Source organism: Helianthus annuus, chromosome 13 (genome assembly GCF_002127325.2).
Source record: "Helianthus annuus cultivar XRQ/B chromosome 13, HanXRQr2.0-SUNRISE, whole genome shotgun sequence".
Taxonomy (NCBI): Eukaryota; Viridiplantae; Streptophyta; class Magnoliopsida; order Asterales; family Asteraceae; genus Helianthus; species Helianthus annuus.
This window is the reverse complement of record NC_035445.2, coordinates 8,494,401-8,508,398: the sequence shown is the minus strand read 5'-3', so window position 1 is coordinate 8,508,398 and position 13,998 is coordinate 8,494,401. Positions and strand designations below refer to the sequence as shown.

The 13,998-nt window shown below is 37.7% G+C and overlaps 1 long non-coding RNA gene across 1 annotated transcript; it reads right to left on the bottom strand.

Moving 5' to 3' along the window:
* Positions 1-7,870: 7,870 nt before the first annotated feature.
* On the bottom strand, positions 7,871-10,987 carry LOC110897484. The gene is made up of 2 exons (XR_004877009.1): positions 8,344-10,987; positions 7,871-8,231 (listed from the first exon to the last, which is right to left on the bottom strand). It is a non-coding gene; the product is annotated as an uncharacterized LOC110897484 (long non-coding RNA).
* Positions 10,988-13,998: the final 3,011 nt, after the last annotated feature.

Genomic DNA, 13,998 nt, shown 5'->3' with positions numbered 1-13,998 from the left:
GCGAAGTGCATCCCAAATCGAATAAGCACTACCATCATGTTGAAGTAATATGAAAATATCTTCTTTCACAGCTTGTTGAAGTAAACTGACCATCATTTTTTCTACCTTGTACATATCTCTCTCTTTATCTGAAAATTCTGAGATAATCTTTGCAACTCCCAAATCAGACAGTGGTCTAGCATACTTAGTTTCAATACTTTCCCAAGACCTTAGATGATTTGCTTGAACCCAATTCTCGAAACGTTCTTTCCAACTATGATATTCTTCAATACCCATTAGCTTTGGAGGTTTCTATAACGTTTCGGTTTCATTTTCCATGGTTACACTCTAAGCAACGGTAACAGGAGTACTCGGGTCAGTAGCAAACGCATTGTAGAATTCAGAATCCATGTTTTGGTTTCCAAAATATCACACAATCAGATTTTCAAACGAAATGAGAATCTTAAATGAAATGGATCTTGGTACGAAATGCCTTTTGGTGCGAAAATGGAACAATTTGGTGTGAAATGGCCAATCAAAGTTCAATTCGTGCGAAATGGACTTAAACCTAGCCAAACCGTGCGAAATGGAAATCAATTTCAAATGGAATGAAAGCTCATTTCATGCAAAATGATGCTGATGTCATCCAATCGGCTGGATTTTTGTCAAATTGATCAGGTTTTAGTTCGATTTTAGGTCTGATTCTTTCAAGGGTTTGTTAAAACAGTGTTTCGCACGTTATGTGAGAAAATCAAGCCATTTTATCCGTGAAATCTTGTTTAATTTTGAAAAATCTTTTAAAAGAAGGTGTAGAAATCAGAATTTTGATTAAATCAAGCTGAAATCGGTAAGAACTCTTCCTCCTGAGCTCTGATACCACATGTAGGATCGTTTGCATGACCAAGCGAGTCGTTCAGAAGAGATATTGTCCAATACAAAAGGCGGAAACAGAAGTATCGAAGTTGAATCAGCTCGATATACACTTTAATTGTCTTTTGTATTGATATAACAACGTTTTACAGCCTGGAGACACTTCGGCAGCACCTCGGTACCGGAATCAAAACTGTTACAAACGAAATGACCAAGGCACCTATTTATAGGATCACCATTTCGCATGAAACAGCTCACACGAAATGGCATTTCGTACGAAATGGATTCACCATTTCGTGCGAAATGGCCTCATCCTATATGTTTCTCGTTTTTCTCGTAAATCGTGCCCTAATCTTACTAATCTATTACAAGACTCAATACAAGACAAAGTCGACAGACATATGCACCAACAATTATTCGTTTTATTTTATTTTATTAGTTAAATGAACGTTGTGGGTGTGTTCCCTATATAACCCTCACGAGACCTACTCGTCCTCCCAAGCTATTGGGGGTTTAAAAGGGCTTGTTGCATATGCTAAATGCAACCGTGATTCCTACGAAAGTGAGCTAGGATTGTTGTTGTTGTAAATTATTTTTCCACATAAATCAAGGTAAATTAATGTATGACTTGGTAATACTTTCATAAAAATGGTAGAACTAAGTAGCTAACAAATTTTAATGGTTGTGAGAAGCATGCTTCTACACAAGGGTTAAGATTTGTAGGTACATTATGTTCGAGGGACGACCGTTTTCGTGAAGAGAAGAAGAAGACATGAGCATCTAGCGAGAAAAAATCAGGTGCATGCGTTTCCTTTTACCTTGATTCTTAGTTAGCAATAAGTGGATTGTTATTGTATTTTAGTTTTCGGGGTGAAATTTTTGGGAAATTAGCTGTGTCACATCCCTTGTGCGATTTAAGAACTCTAGTTCTTACACATTGAGGACAATGTTTACCTCAAGTGTGGGGATGGGGGAGTAGTAAAAGTTTTTCAATTTTTGACCCGTTCATTTAAACACTACACATTGAGGACATTGTTTACCTCAAGTGTGGGGATGGGGGAAAATTTCAAAAACTTTTCAAAATGTCTTTGTTTGAAGCGATCTAAAAAGCACAAGTAACTAAGTCAACGAGGGATGACACAACCCATTTGGTCTATTGTCATGGTCAAGTTCAAACAGTTAGCATGAATGGTATTTAGCAGGTGGTTATTTGGGAATAATCCACCTAAGAAACTAACATATCATGCATGTCACATACCATACCCTTTACACGTGAGGTTTTGAGCCACTTTCACATCATAGATTTACATATACATGTTTCTTTGTTTGAGTGGACCATTAGTCATTTATTGTAGAACTTGCAACTTTTGATACGTTTGAGACCATAAACCGAATACAAGCACTAGAATGATTAAGGCATTAGGTGAACCTTTTCCTTTAAAACCAATTATTTATCCTTACCCAAATAAATACCCTAGTCGCCCACTTTGAGCCTAAACCTTTCGTTTGACAACCCGTTTATCACATAACCGTTAAACCTTTCCTTTTAAACCCGTGTGATGAAAATTCGATTGTAGGATTATTTGTTTGTATAGTTGTGTTTGCAAAAAAAAATCAATCAGAAAATGTTGCGAAAAAAAGAATAGAAAATCGTTGATAAAATACAAAAATATGAGTTATTAGTTGTTGAATAAAAGGGCGAAAAAAAAAATCGTTGCCTCGTAGTTGATGTCTATAGTTAGTTTTGTTTAGAGTAGTTGCTTTGTAATAAAAAATCGAGTTTTCATCACCTTAGCCACTTTAAAACATCCTATTTCCCACCCTTCCCTAGCCCCATTACAACCCTTCAAAGACCTTTTGACTTGTGCTTAGTATTCGTGTTCGGTGGTGGAGAATGATTGAGTTGCAAGCATATGCGGGTACGTGTTCTAATCGGTTTTGAGTGATTATTTAATAAGCGCTAATTCATTATCTAATTATCCAAATTTTAAACCGAGTGGAGAGAACATTGTGAACCTTGTGCATGATTTATTGGTTTCAAGGGCAGGTTAATCTTCGATAACCATTTTATATGTGATTATTCACTTTACCGTTAGATATTTCATAAATTGTAAAAAGTTTGAACCGGGCATGACTTTAGACCTTAATTTAGGTCTTAAGAATGGGAAGTGTGTTTCTTGTTCAACCCACGCGAAAGTGAAAAACAGATTTGCTTGAGGACAAGCAAACGACAAGTGTGGGGATGTGATACGTGGTCGAAACCCGGTGTTTGTTAATGTTTAAGTTCATGTATTTGCTTAACTTTTAATCTCGAATAGCCTACTTTTAATGGGATTAGTGTTTTGCAGGTCTTACGGAGTTTAATGAGCTATTTGGGAGCTTTACGGAGCACTGGGAGCGAACAGGATCAATTGGGATGTGAAATGAACAAAACCGGGTTAATCACGAAGATTGGATGTGTTTTGGGGGATGTTAATGGATTTAAAATGAGTATATTGGAAGATGGCCTGATAGAGGGCTGAATTACGAGTACGTGGGCAAAAACGGTGAGTAAAATGGAGCTAAAACGAAGAAGTTATGAAGAAAACAAGAAATCAGGAAATCCGCATTTACAGGGGGCGTCGGGGATGCCCTAAATGGCCGTCGGCGATGCCCTCCCGATTACTGTGTCACGAAATTTGTGTTTTAATGTTTGGGGACGGGTTGCAAGGTTTCGTTTGACCAAGATACGGGAGTTACGAGTTGTGTGGTGTTAAAACACCTCCTTGGAACCATTCACAAGCATCTAACATATTCCAAAACAATTCCTAACACCATCTTCATCCTAACCCTACCCAAATCACCACCACTTCATCTTTATCCATTCTCCACCATCCAAACCCTAACCACTAACCCTTAACTCTCCTTCAAGACTCAAGATTACGGTTCAGTGCTCGTATTCATCCTCCGGTGATCGTGCCTCTTCGACCATGAACAGCTAGTCTCTTCGGTTTCACCCCGGTATAGATTGTTGTAAGAATATCTAGGGTTTATGCATTTGTATTTTCATTTGATTTTGTGACAAATTGTTTAGTATTTGATACCTTTGGTAATTGTCGTGCATTTGAATTGAATTTGTGAATTGTCGAATGATTATAAAATTTGACTTTGCGAAATGAATTTGTGCACTTATGCCTTATCGTAGGTTAGGATTTACATGTCCGAGGTAACGAAGTGCATTACGGTCCGTTGTCTATGACGTCGATAGCAATTGGCACCTAAGCTTCGTGATAGTAATCCGTTAATCACTATATGCAATTGAATCAAGTTAAAACATGTAGGAACCCTAGGTCTTGCAATAATCAAACCGGGTGTGGAACTTGTCTCTAATTTCTTGTTTTAATCATTTAGTAATTTAGTTGCAATTTTAGTTAATCACAAGTGTTTTAGATAATACCAATTGTCGGGTCACTCCGATTTATTTTCCAACCAAATAAACTTATAAAAAAGTAGCAATCTTCATAATCACATTGTACATTTTTGTAAATAGTCTAACTAGTCGAACAGGTCGTGAGATACTGACCACATGCTCTTCATGGATTTGATACCCGGCTTACTCTAGCTAACTAGGTTTAATTGGGTTTTTGACTGATCGGGACAACACGATCACGTCAACATGATTAAAATCACCATTCTAATCATAACAGATTATTTTTAGGATTTTAACATTGATCGGGCGTGCACCGACGTTCGTTTCGCATTTTGTTCGTTACGCGATAAGCGTTTATCTTATTGTTGCCAACATTTTTTTTATCAAAGTTTGGATTTACCAACACATCAAATATCACATATAATCATCAATATTAGTCAAATACAACCTTTTTATTTATTCATGACACATGTTACCTTTGTACGGTACAGCCTAAATAGCCGAGTGTCACAGTACGGCGTCATAGTGGGTTTAACAGTGGTGGAGACATAGACGAAGTAGTGGAGCAAGTCGGTTTGGATTCCACAGTGGTTGGATTTTGGGTCGAGCTTGGGTTTTGGGTCGTCAGAAAAAAATAACAAGACTTTGGTGCTCGAAAACAGAGAACAAGAACAAGAACAACATGGCGATCGGGTATTCGGTTTGGGTTTTGGGTTGGGTCGATTTGCCGCTGGAAACAGAGGAAACAAGGATGATCGGATTTTTTAGGTTTTGGGCATGGGTCGCTAGAGACCAGAATAAGAACAAGAACAACAACGTGGGTCTCGGTTTGCGTGTTAGAAGGAAATGGGGATAATAAAGCTTAATGAGGAAGGTTTTGTGGAGAATACTGGGAACTGTTGGACCTATAAAAGAACAAATGATATTCAAAAGTCAAAACATGATCGAGTGATCAAGAAATAAATAGAAGTTTGAACTAGATTCCTCCTAAAGATAGTGAATCTTGAACAACTAAATCAGAGCATCTGTTGAAGACAAGCAAACATCTGTTCAAAGCCTTGAAACTACTGTTCATTAAGAAACAAGGCATGTTCAAGCCTAAAGTCTATTGAATCAAAGGTCTGAAGAAGAAGACCAAACATCTATCTAGCCAAACAGATGTTTGGATCAATGCAACAGAGGATAGCCTAAACAGATTGTTGGTGCATAATGATTGTTGCCTGCGTCGTCGTGTCGTGTCAAATGTAACAGGGCTTAAATGTTAGATTTTATGTTTTGTATGTATTTTGGTTGGTTCGTACGGATGAGAGACATCAACACGGATGAGATAGACCCGCACGGATGTAACTCATCCGTATGGAGGAGGCTCATCGGTCCCAAGAGTCTTAGCATGTCTATAAATAGCGGTGAGGACCAAGTCATTTCTAACTTTTGCAATCCGACGACGAAGCCCTATCAAATTGAATTCTCAGATGTAAAAACTGAACTTAATGAATGAAAAACAGTTAAAATGAACTAATCTTGTTAAAATCATCTAATATAATGAATTCCGCACTTTATATTGGACTATAGATATCAGCGGAACTTAAACGTCGACATGAACGGTCCTATCATAAATGTTTCCCAATGTAACAGTACTTGCCTTGTATCAGTGTTTAGCATAGTTAGATCAGTTTTTTGATTTGCACAGATGTTTGCAACATATGTTGAATCCTTTTTGTTATGAATGTTAGATGTCACTATCAGGGTGATGTTAGCCAATCACAAACAGAGCTTTCGTACTTGGAATAAATAGATCTTACCTGTTAAAGATCTATTCATCACTACACATCACCTTTTTCTTTTGTACGAACAGAATTGTTATAGTGATCAGTCAGATGGGAAGTCTGTAGAGTCAACTTTATGTAAAACATTTGAATCTTATGATTAATGAAAAACAATTGTTGATGATAATTTCTCGTTTGTGATTACCTATCTTTATTTACAATACAAAATTGTTTTGAGCATAATTGTTGTTTATTCACAAACCGTGTAAAGTCAGACTTAACAAGAAATTACAGGTGTAATTGCGAGGGACTCAGATGCAGAAGAAAGTAACATGGCAAGGGGTGAGAATGGAAATACCAAGACATAAATCTCTATTGACCGTTTTACCCCCATGATTTATAGTGAAATTACGTTTTTATCCTTGCAGTTTTGTATTTTAATTGAATAACCTGACTGAGTTTGTGGGAGAGACGCATTATGTAGGGCGTTTTAAAGGCAGGGAACACAATGGTCGAAAAAATTGTTTGGGGGGCGCGAGCTGACATCTCCTTATAAGCAAAGGGACACAAATTGCATAACAAGAAATTACAGGTGTAATTGCGAGGGACTCAGATGCAGAAGAAAGTAACATGGCAAGGGGTGAGAATGGAAATACCAAGACATAAATCTCTATTGACCGTTTTACCCCCATGATTTATAGTGAAATTACGTTTTTATCCTTGCAGTTTTGTATTTTAATTGAATAACCTGACTGAGTTTGTGGGAGAGACGCATTATGTAGGGCGTTTTAAAGGCAGGGAACACAATGGTCGAAAAAATTGTTTGGGGGGCGCGAGCTGACATCTCCTTATAAGCAAAGGGACACAAATTGCATTCTTCTACTACTAGTGGGATTCCCCGTGCGTTGCAGCGAGCATTCAGTCGATATCGGTTTGGATAATCTCGTTACTGGTACTAATTCAGTCAGAATCGATTCGTTTCATCACGAACGATATCAGCACGGTGTCGATGTTATTCGAACAATATCGATTTGGATTAAATGTTTATCAAAATGTTGAAAAAAAAAGTCGTAAAGGAATATTCAAAATTTTATTTTATGAAACATTATTTAATATTATTTGAATAACAAAAATTGTTAAACAATGTCACTTTATATAACATTAAAAAAACAAAGAAACGAATATTATCAACCGTACCGAAGTTGTTCGATCAGGACGCCAAAAGACAACAAACCTCTAAGATAACTAATTAAGTGTTACAATATAGTTTAGCAACTAACTATTGTTAATTCTAGTGCTCATTCTGTAATTTTCAGATACTGTAAAACTATTATTAGATGGGAGATTCTACTGGCACACCTCGTTATTTATCCGCACACTTTGCTTTTTCAATACGCATCGTATAGGCCTATACGATGCGTATTAAAAAAGTAAAAAAAAATGGCAGACTGACAGGTGCAGGTGTTGTCTGGCGGCTGGCATAATACGCATCGTATAGGCCTATACGATGCATACTAAGGCACTGAATTTTTGAAGTTTATTTTTGGTTTGTTGTGTTTGGTTTTTGGTGTTTTGGGTTTGTTATTGGTGTTTATTATTGGTTATTTTTGTTTTAATGAGTTTTAAGATCTTATTTTTTTACCGTTAATTATGTATTATAGCGTATCGTGTCGTATCGTATTGTATCGTATCGTATCACATCTTTATTATTTTTATATCGTTAATTATCATATTACAGCTTATCGTGTCGTATTGTATCACATTTTTAACTTAATATCGTATTATAGATTGTGCGTAACCAAGCATACCAATCTAAATAGTTAAAATAAACAATCACAAATACAAATAAACTGAAACTGCAAATTTAATTACATAATAAGTTTGTAAAAACACATGACATTGTTCAAAATACATAAACCGTCAAAATACAAGAAAAGTACAACGATCCTAAACCTATGGATCCTGAGTGGTGTCTAAGGGCCCCGCCCCCTGAGTGCCTGAGGTTACCGCCCCCTGATCCGCATCCTCTCCAGGGACAGGCGAGAACGGCGGTATCGGCAATGGCTGCTCACCACGCGCCATAGTGGCCTGTATATTGCCCTGGATCGCTCGCATGAGAAGACGTTCCATACGGTGGTGAGCGGCGTCCATCCGCGCCTCCAACCGATCTAACGCACGTTCACTGTGCAATCATTCACAAGCGTGTTCTGTTTTCGACAAATGATATATATGTATTGTTAAGTTATATAAGGAGGGTGTGCACAACCAAGTGATCATAAAATATTTAAATAAACAAAGCAATAAATGCAAGGGTCGCACCTGAAATTGTGTACCTGAATATGTAATCTAGCACAATATCGTCTAGCATAAGTCTAGCCTCATCAAATACGTAATCTGACGAAGGTGTATCACTACTGAGTGTGTAGCACGCCGATAAATGTCAATTGTCAAGTAGGACAGTTCTAAATGAAGTTGTGTGACCCTAACTATGTTCCACAATACAGATAATTAAGTGTGTAAACCGGAAGGTACAGACTGAAACCCTCGGTGTTGCCAGACCACGATCGGAAATTGGATTGTCTGTGTTGTTAGAGCCTGCAAGTCATCAGCTTGATGTTGCTAGATGATGTTAGTAGCTCTGAACTTGCATGATAAGTATAAATTAAATAATGCATGTACATATGCAGTAGGGGTGCTAAACGGGTCGTGTTCGCGGGTTGGCGGGTTCAACCCGACCCGAACCCAAAAATTTTATACAAACCCGAACCCGACCCGAACCCGAAAATTGTGTCATACCAATGAACCCGAACCGAATATTCATGGGTTGACCCGAACACAACCCGTTCAACCCGAAAACTTTTATTTTTTAATTTTTTGTACACAAATTAATATATTACATTTAAAGTTTACTTAAAAAACACAAATGTATATAATACAATTACATTTAAATTATAAAATCTTATGTGAATTTCTTTTTCTAAGTTACAATTTTAGCATAAAATACATAGCCAATTTAATTTATAACATAAAACATATTGTAAAAAAATATTATATAATACAAAGGGGTTAAACGGGTCAACCCATCAACTTGACCAGGTTGACCCAAACCCGACCCGTTTATCTAAACGGGTTCGCGGGTTCAACCTGAAACTGACCCGAACCCGTTTAGACTAAACCTAAACCCATATATTTCGTCTTAGGTTCGTGTCGGGTCAGAAATTCACACCCCTAATATGCAGCATAACATGCTAAAGACTATGGCATGCTTATTAATTAGTTTAAACATATTGTAGATACGTGTGCGTGAAATAGAGGTGAAACCTTTATTACCACTTTTTGTTTAGTGGGCGATGTGCCTTGCTTGTAGGTATTATTTTATTGTCAGATCATTGTCAAAGGCAAATATATAGTTTATGGAGTATCTCATCAAGTCATACGGGAGTAAATGCCCTAATTATAATAAACCATCTAATGAATAAAGTAATGCATGTGTATACATATTGGATAGATAGCTCAGTTATCAAGGATTATATTCGTACTACATTTAGGGATGAGATTTAGAACATGTCACCCGTGACTCATGTGCGTAGAGCTTTGTCTGGCATATCGGTTGCACCTAGCTAGGTCTGCGTGCTTAAATTAGGATTATTCGATGTATAGGTTAGAACGTGTAAATATTTTGACCATGTCCGACCATAGTTGTGTTGTCCCATGCAAATCACTCAGTTCAATGACGATCAACATGTTAGTAAATTGGATCTTAAATAATAAGTATAAAAGTAATAACGTAGGTGCATTTAAAAGCAGATGACATGTCAAATAATGCAACATGATTATCAAATGTCAATCGAGCATAGGCCAATGCATGAAATCTTCCGTTCATGTTTTTGATCTAGGGAGCTTTGTCTTCCAATTGTAACCGGCCATTTAACAATGGAGTAAATGTTAAATCAACTCTAAAGACACATGTATGTGGTCTGCAAAATTCACCATAAAGTCATATGAAGGCATGCTCTGTATTTATAATAAGTCATTAAATGAACCATGTAATCAGGGGCGGACCCTTAGTTATGTGGGGCGTAGCCCGGGCTACGGCTCAAGTTTTTACTAGTAGTGTTAAATTTTTTATTTTTTTCGATTTTTATACATAGGACACCCCTGAACAAGTACGAGGACACCCCTCAAATTTTTTTTACAAAATAATAAGATATTGGTAAGCTCAAATAAGTAAATAATAACACATTAGGTAAGCCCAAATAAGTAAATAATACACATTTGCTAAGCCCAAATAAGTAAATAATAGCCCAAAATTGAATGATTATTGATTTGAGCAATTGAACGATAAAAAAAATTTGAGGGATACCCCTGAGTTGATGTTCTAGTTCCGCCACTGCATGTAATGATTATAAGAGTAGTATCCAATATAGGGTTCCTGATTATGTAACGTGGAAAAATGCGGTTCAGGCATGATTTAGCGTGAAAAAATGTAGCTTAGCAATGATGTAAAATAGCCTAATATATAGTGTGCACTATTTTCGCATGTGGCATAATGTGTCGACATTTATACATTCACAAGAAACATTAAACCCAAAAAAATTACAAAGAAATTTCACCAGTGATGAGAAGCAATCTGGAAGTAAGCTACTTCAAGAACATAACTCTCTTTCCCTTAACCCTTCCAACCAAAATAATGAGTAACTTCTTAATCAGGGAATAGGTATGGTGAATCCAATTGCGATGATACAGAACACTCGAATTGATTGTCTTAAACTCAAGACTGGTGAGTAGATTGGGTGAATTCACTGGAATGACGTAATGATTTTGGGAATTCGATCGTAGGATGGAGAGATTTATGGTGACTTAGGGTTTGATGTTTACTTGTTTAGTAATTGATGAACCCTAGTCCCCAATTGTCGTTGTTTCTAGTTGAAGAATAGTTATTGTATTTTGGGTTCCAAATGAATCCATTTTGACCCATCCTTATCTATTGGGTTTTTCTTTTAATTTAAAACCTACCCATCCTGACCTCCTTAATTATAAAGCCTTACCCAGATTAACCCATTGCTTTGTTTTTAACACCAAAATCATCCCAAACTTACATAGTTGGGTCAATTTTGCCGCCTCTACTTATAACAAAAACCCTTTAAGTAGATTTAAGTGATGGGTGAGTGAGATTCCAAACGTGTACATAACCAAGATTTGAAATGTGAAAAAGTCAGATTCGGTTGTGGTGTAGAGAACCTTCAACGACTGCATTGCCGGCTATGATACTGTGCATAAAAACCTAGATCTGGAGATTGCGCGAAGAAGACGAATTGTAGTTTATTATTGTCAAGCCCTACGGATCACGCCAATGAAGAAGCAGTTATCTGAGCGGATATGTACTTCAACGGTGATGAATACGAACATGGCCACACTTCGTTTTCTCCATCTCATCTCAGAACTGCAAAACAAGGAAACACGTTATAAGGGGTTAGAGACCGGAGTCTCTGGACTACCAGTAACACCCCGTGTTTCGAAAGTCAAAGTCAAAGTCAGGATTGAAGTCAAAGGAAGAAAAGATTGCTAATTGCGATCTGTCACTCCTTGCTTAACTCCTGTTTTGACTTCTTTGACTTGTAGATAATCTATTTATTTTATCGCATTAGTTGTATTATGTGGAGTACTTGTTAATAATCGAGGTTTAATCGATATTTATCGCATGTTTTATCGCTTATCGTATCGCAATCGGATTTGCAACCCGAATTACGCGTTCTGGATATTGTTTTACGTGTGTGTGCTACTTATGTGTTACTTGTGCATGTTTATTTATGTTTATGTTGTGGTGATTAATCGAAACGCAATCGCAACTCTATCGCAATTGAACCGCAAACGCTAAACGCAAGTTATTTAGGATGATTGTACATTAGATATAGTAGTTGGGATTAATGGATAATGCTATTGCACTGCAACTCGCTTAAACGCATCACAAAACCCAACGCACGAAACGAAACGCCGAAACTCGAAACGTCGAAGCCACTCGATCGGATGGCCAACCGATCGGATTGCCACCCGATCGGACAGTCATCCGATCGGTGACCCACTCGACCTAGTACACTTTCCTTTTTGGGAAACCCTATAAATACCTTCACATGTCACATCACTTGATGTGACAGCTCTCCACTCGACCCAGCCGCACTCAAGCTCTATTTCTCTCGATTTCTCGCGATTCTTGTAAGTTTTCAACCTAAATCTTGTACTTCTATGATCTACACACACTTCTTCATCATTCTATCTTTTAAATCTTAACTTTTAACCATGAAATCAGTGGATTTGAGGTGTTCTAGGGTGATGTCATCATGGAGTTCTTATGAACTTCATGTTTTGGCTTCAATCCACCAAGAACAACTTAGATCTGGACGATTTCAACATGAATAAACAAAGATCTTGCATAGATCTGAACATATTCATGGTGAAAAGGATTGAAAGATTGATTTCTTACTTTCTTTCAACTCTTTTACACTCAATGCACTCTAAACCGATAGAATCAGAGCTTGTTCTGATCTTCTACTCTTTCTTAGTGATGTGTTGGTTCAAAATCTGAATTCTATCTAAGAGACAACCAATTTCGGGTTAAACATGAACCACCGTTTCGAACAGTCAACTAACCAGACTAGGGTGATTCCTATCCGATCGGATTACTTGAGTCTTGACGAGGGTTCTATTGTTTGGCACGCTATCAAATCGTCTCGAATCAAAACTACAAACTATCGAACCACCAAGTGTCAAGACGATCAGGTCATTGGGACGGATTGCCGTCCGATCGGATTGCCATCCGATTGGATTGCCATCCGATCGGACAACCATCCGATCGGCTTGCACCTTGCTCCCACACTTAACTTTATTTTCAACTTTTCAAAAGTTTTGAACATCGAACGGATTACCGTCCGATCAAATTGCCATCCGATCGAGCTACTGTCAGACCATGTGATGTTTGGGACTTCAACACTTAACAATTTTCAACATGTTCAATGCATTTTCAGTTCTAACGGATTACCACCCGATCGGTAGACTATCCGATCGAGTGACAACACTGCTGTGAACTTGTTCTCTGAGAAATACCTCGCCGAACAGATCGTCACCCGATCGAACCGCCGTTCGATCGATCGACCTAAAAGGTAGAGATACTTCTCTGTTTTCAAAATGCTACAATGAAAACTTCAAAAGGCAAACCATCATACACAAACACATCCTCACCAAACGAGGTGCCACTCCAATCGAATGGCCATCCGATCGGATGACCATCCAAACGGATTGGCATCCGATCAACTGGCCATCCAATCGGATTGCCATCCGATCGGATTACCATCCGACACTTATCACTTTGCACCGTTTTATGCGCCGCTTATCGTTTATGCTATCGTTAACTGTTCAGGCTAATCTCACTCATCGCTCCATTCAATCCAAGGCAGTGTTTATTAAGTTAAATGCTATCTGTGAGTATACTCGATCCCTTTTTTGCTTTATGTACTTTTGGGTGTTACATACGTTACTTATTCTAAATCAAAATCGACACACAACGCAAACACTATTTATACGCTAACCATTACTGCATGCTACGTGTTATTCGATGAATGCTTGTATGTTATGTTAACACAGTGATTGTTGCCTGACACCTTAGCAACGATAGTACTATAGTTTGGACTCAGCACCTGTCGTGGACAGGGGTTGTTAAGGGCTTTACTTCATGTGTCCCAGTGGGGATTTGTGTTGTGCATTCTACAACTCGCAGTCACGTCTATGCATATTTCTCTGTCGATAACCTACTTGCCTTCACTTTATACATGTTACATGTTGGTTATGCGTAAATGATTTCGAACTCTATTATACCTACTAAACTTGTATGCTCACATTTACACTATGTGTATTGACCTTTATTTTAACGTATGTGATAGGTGTTTAGGATGCTTTTTGCTAGGATGCTCGCTTTGGTGA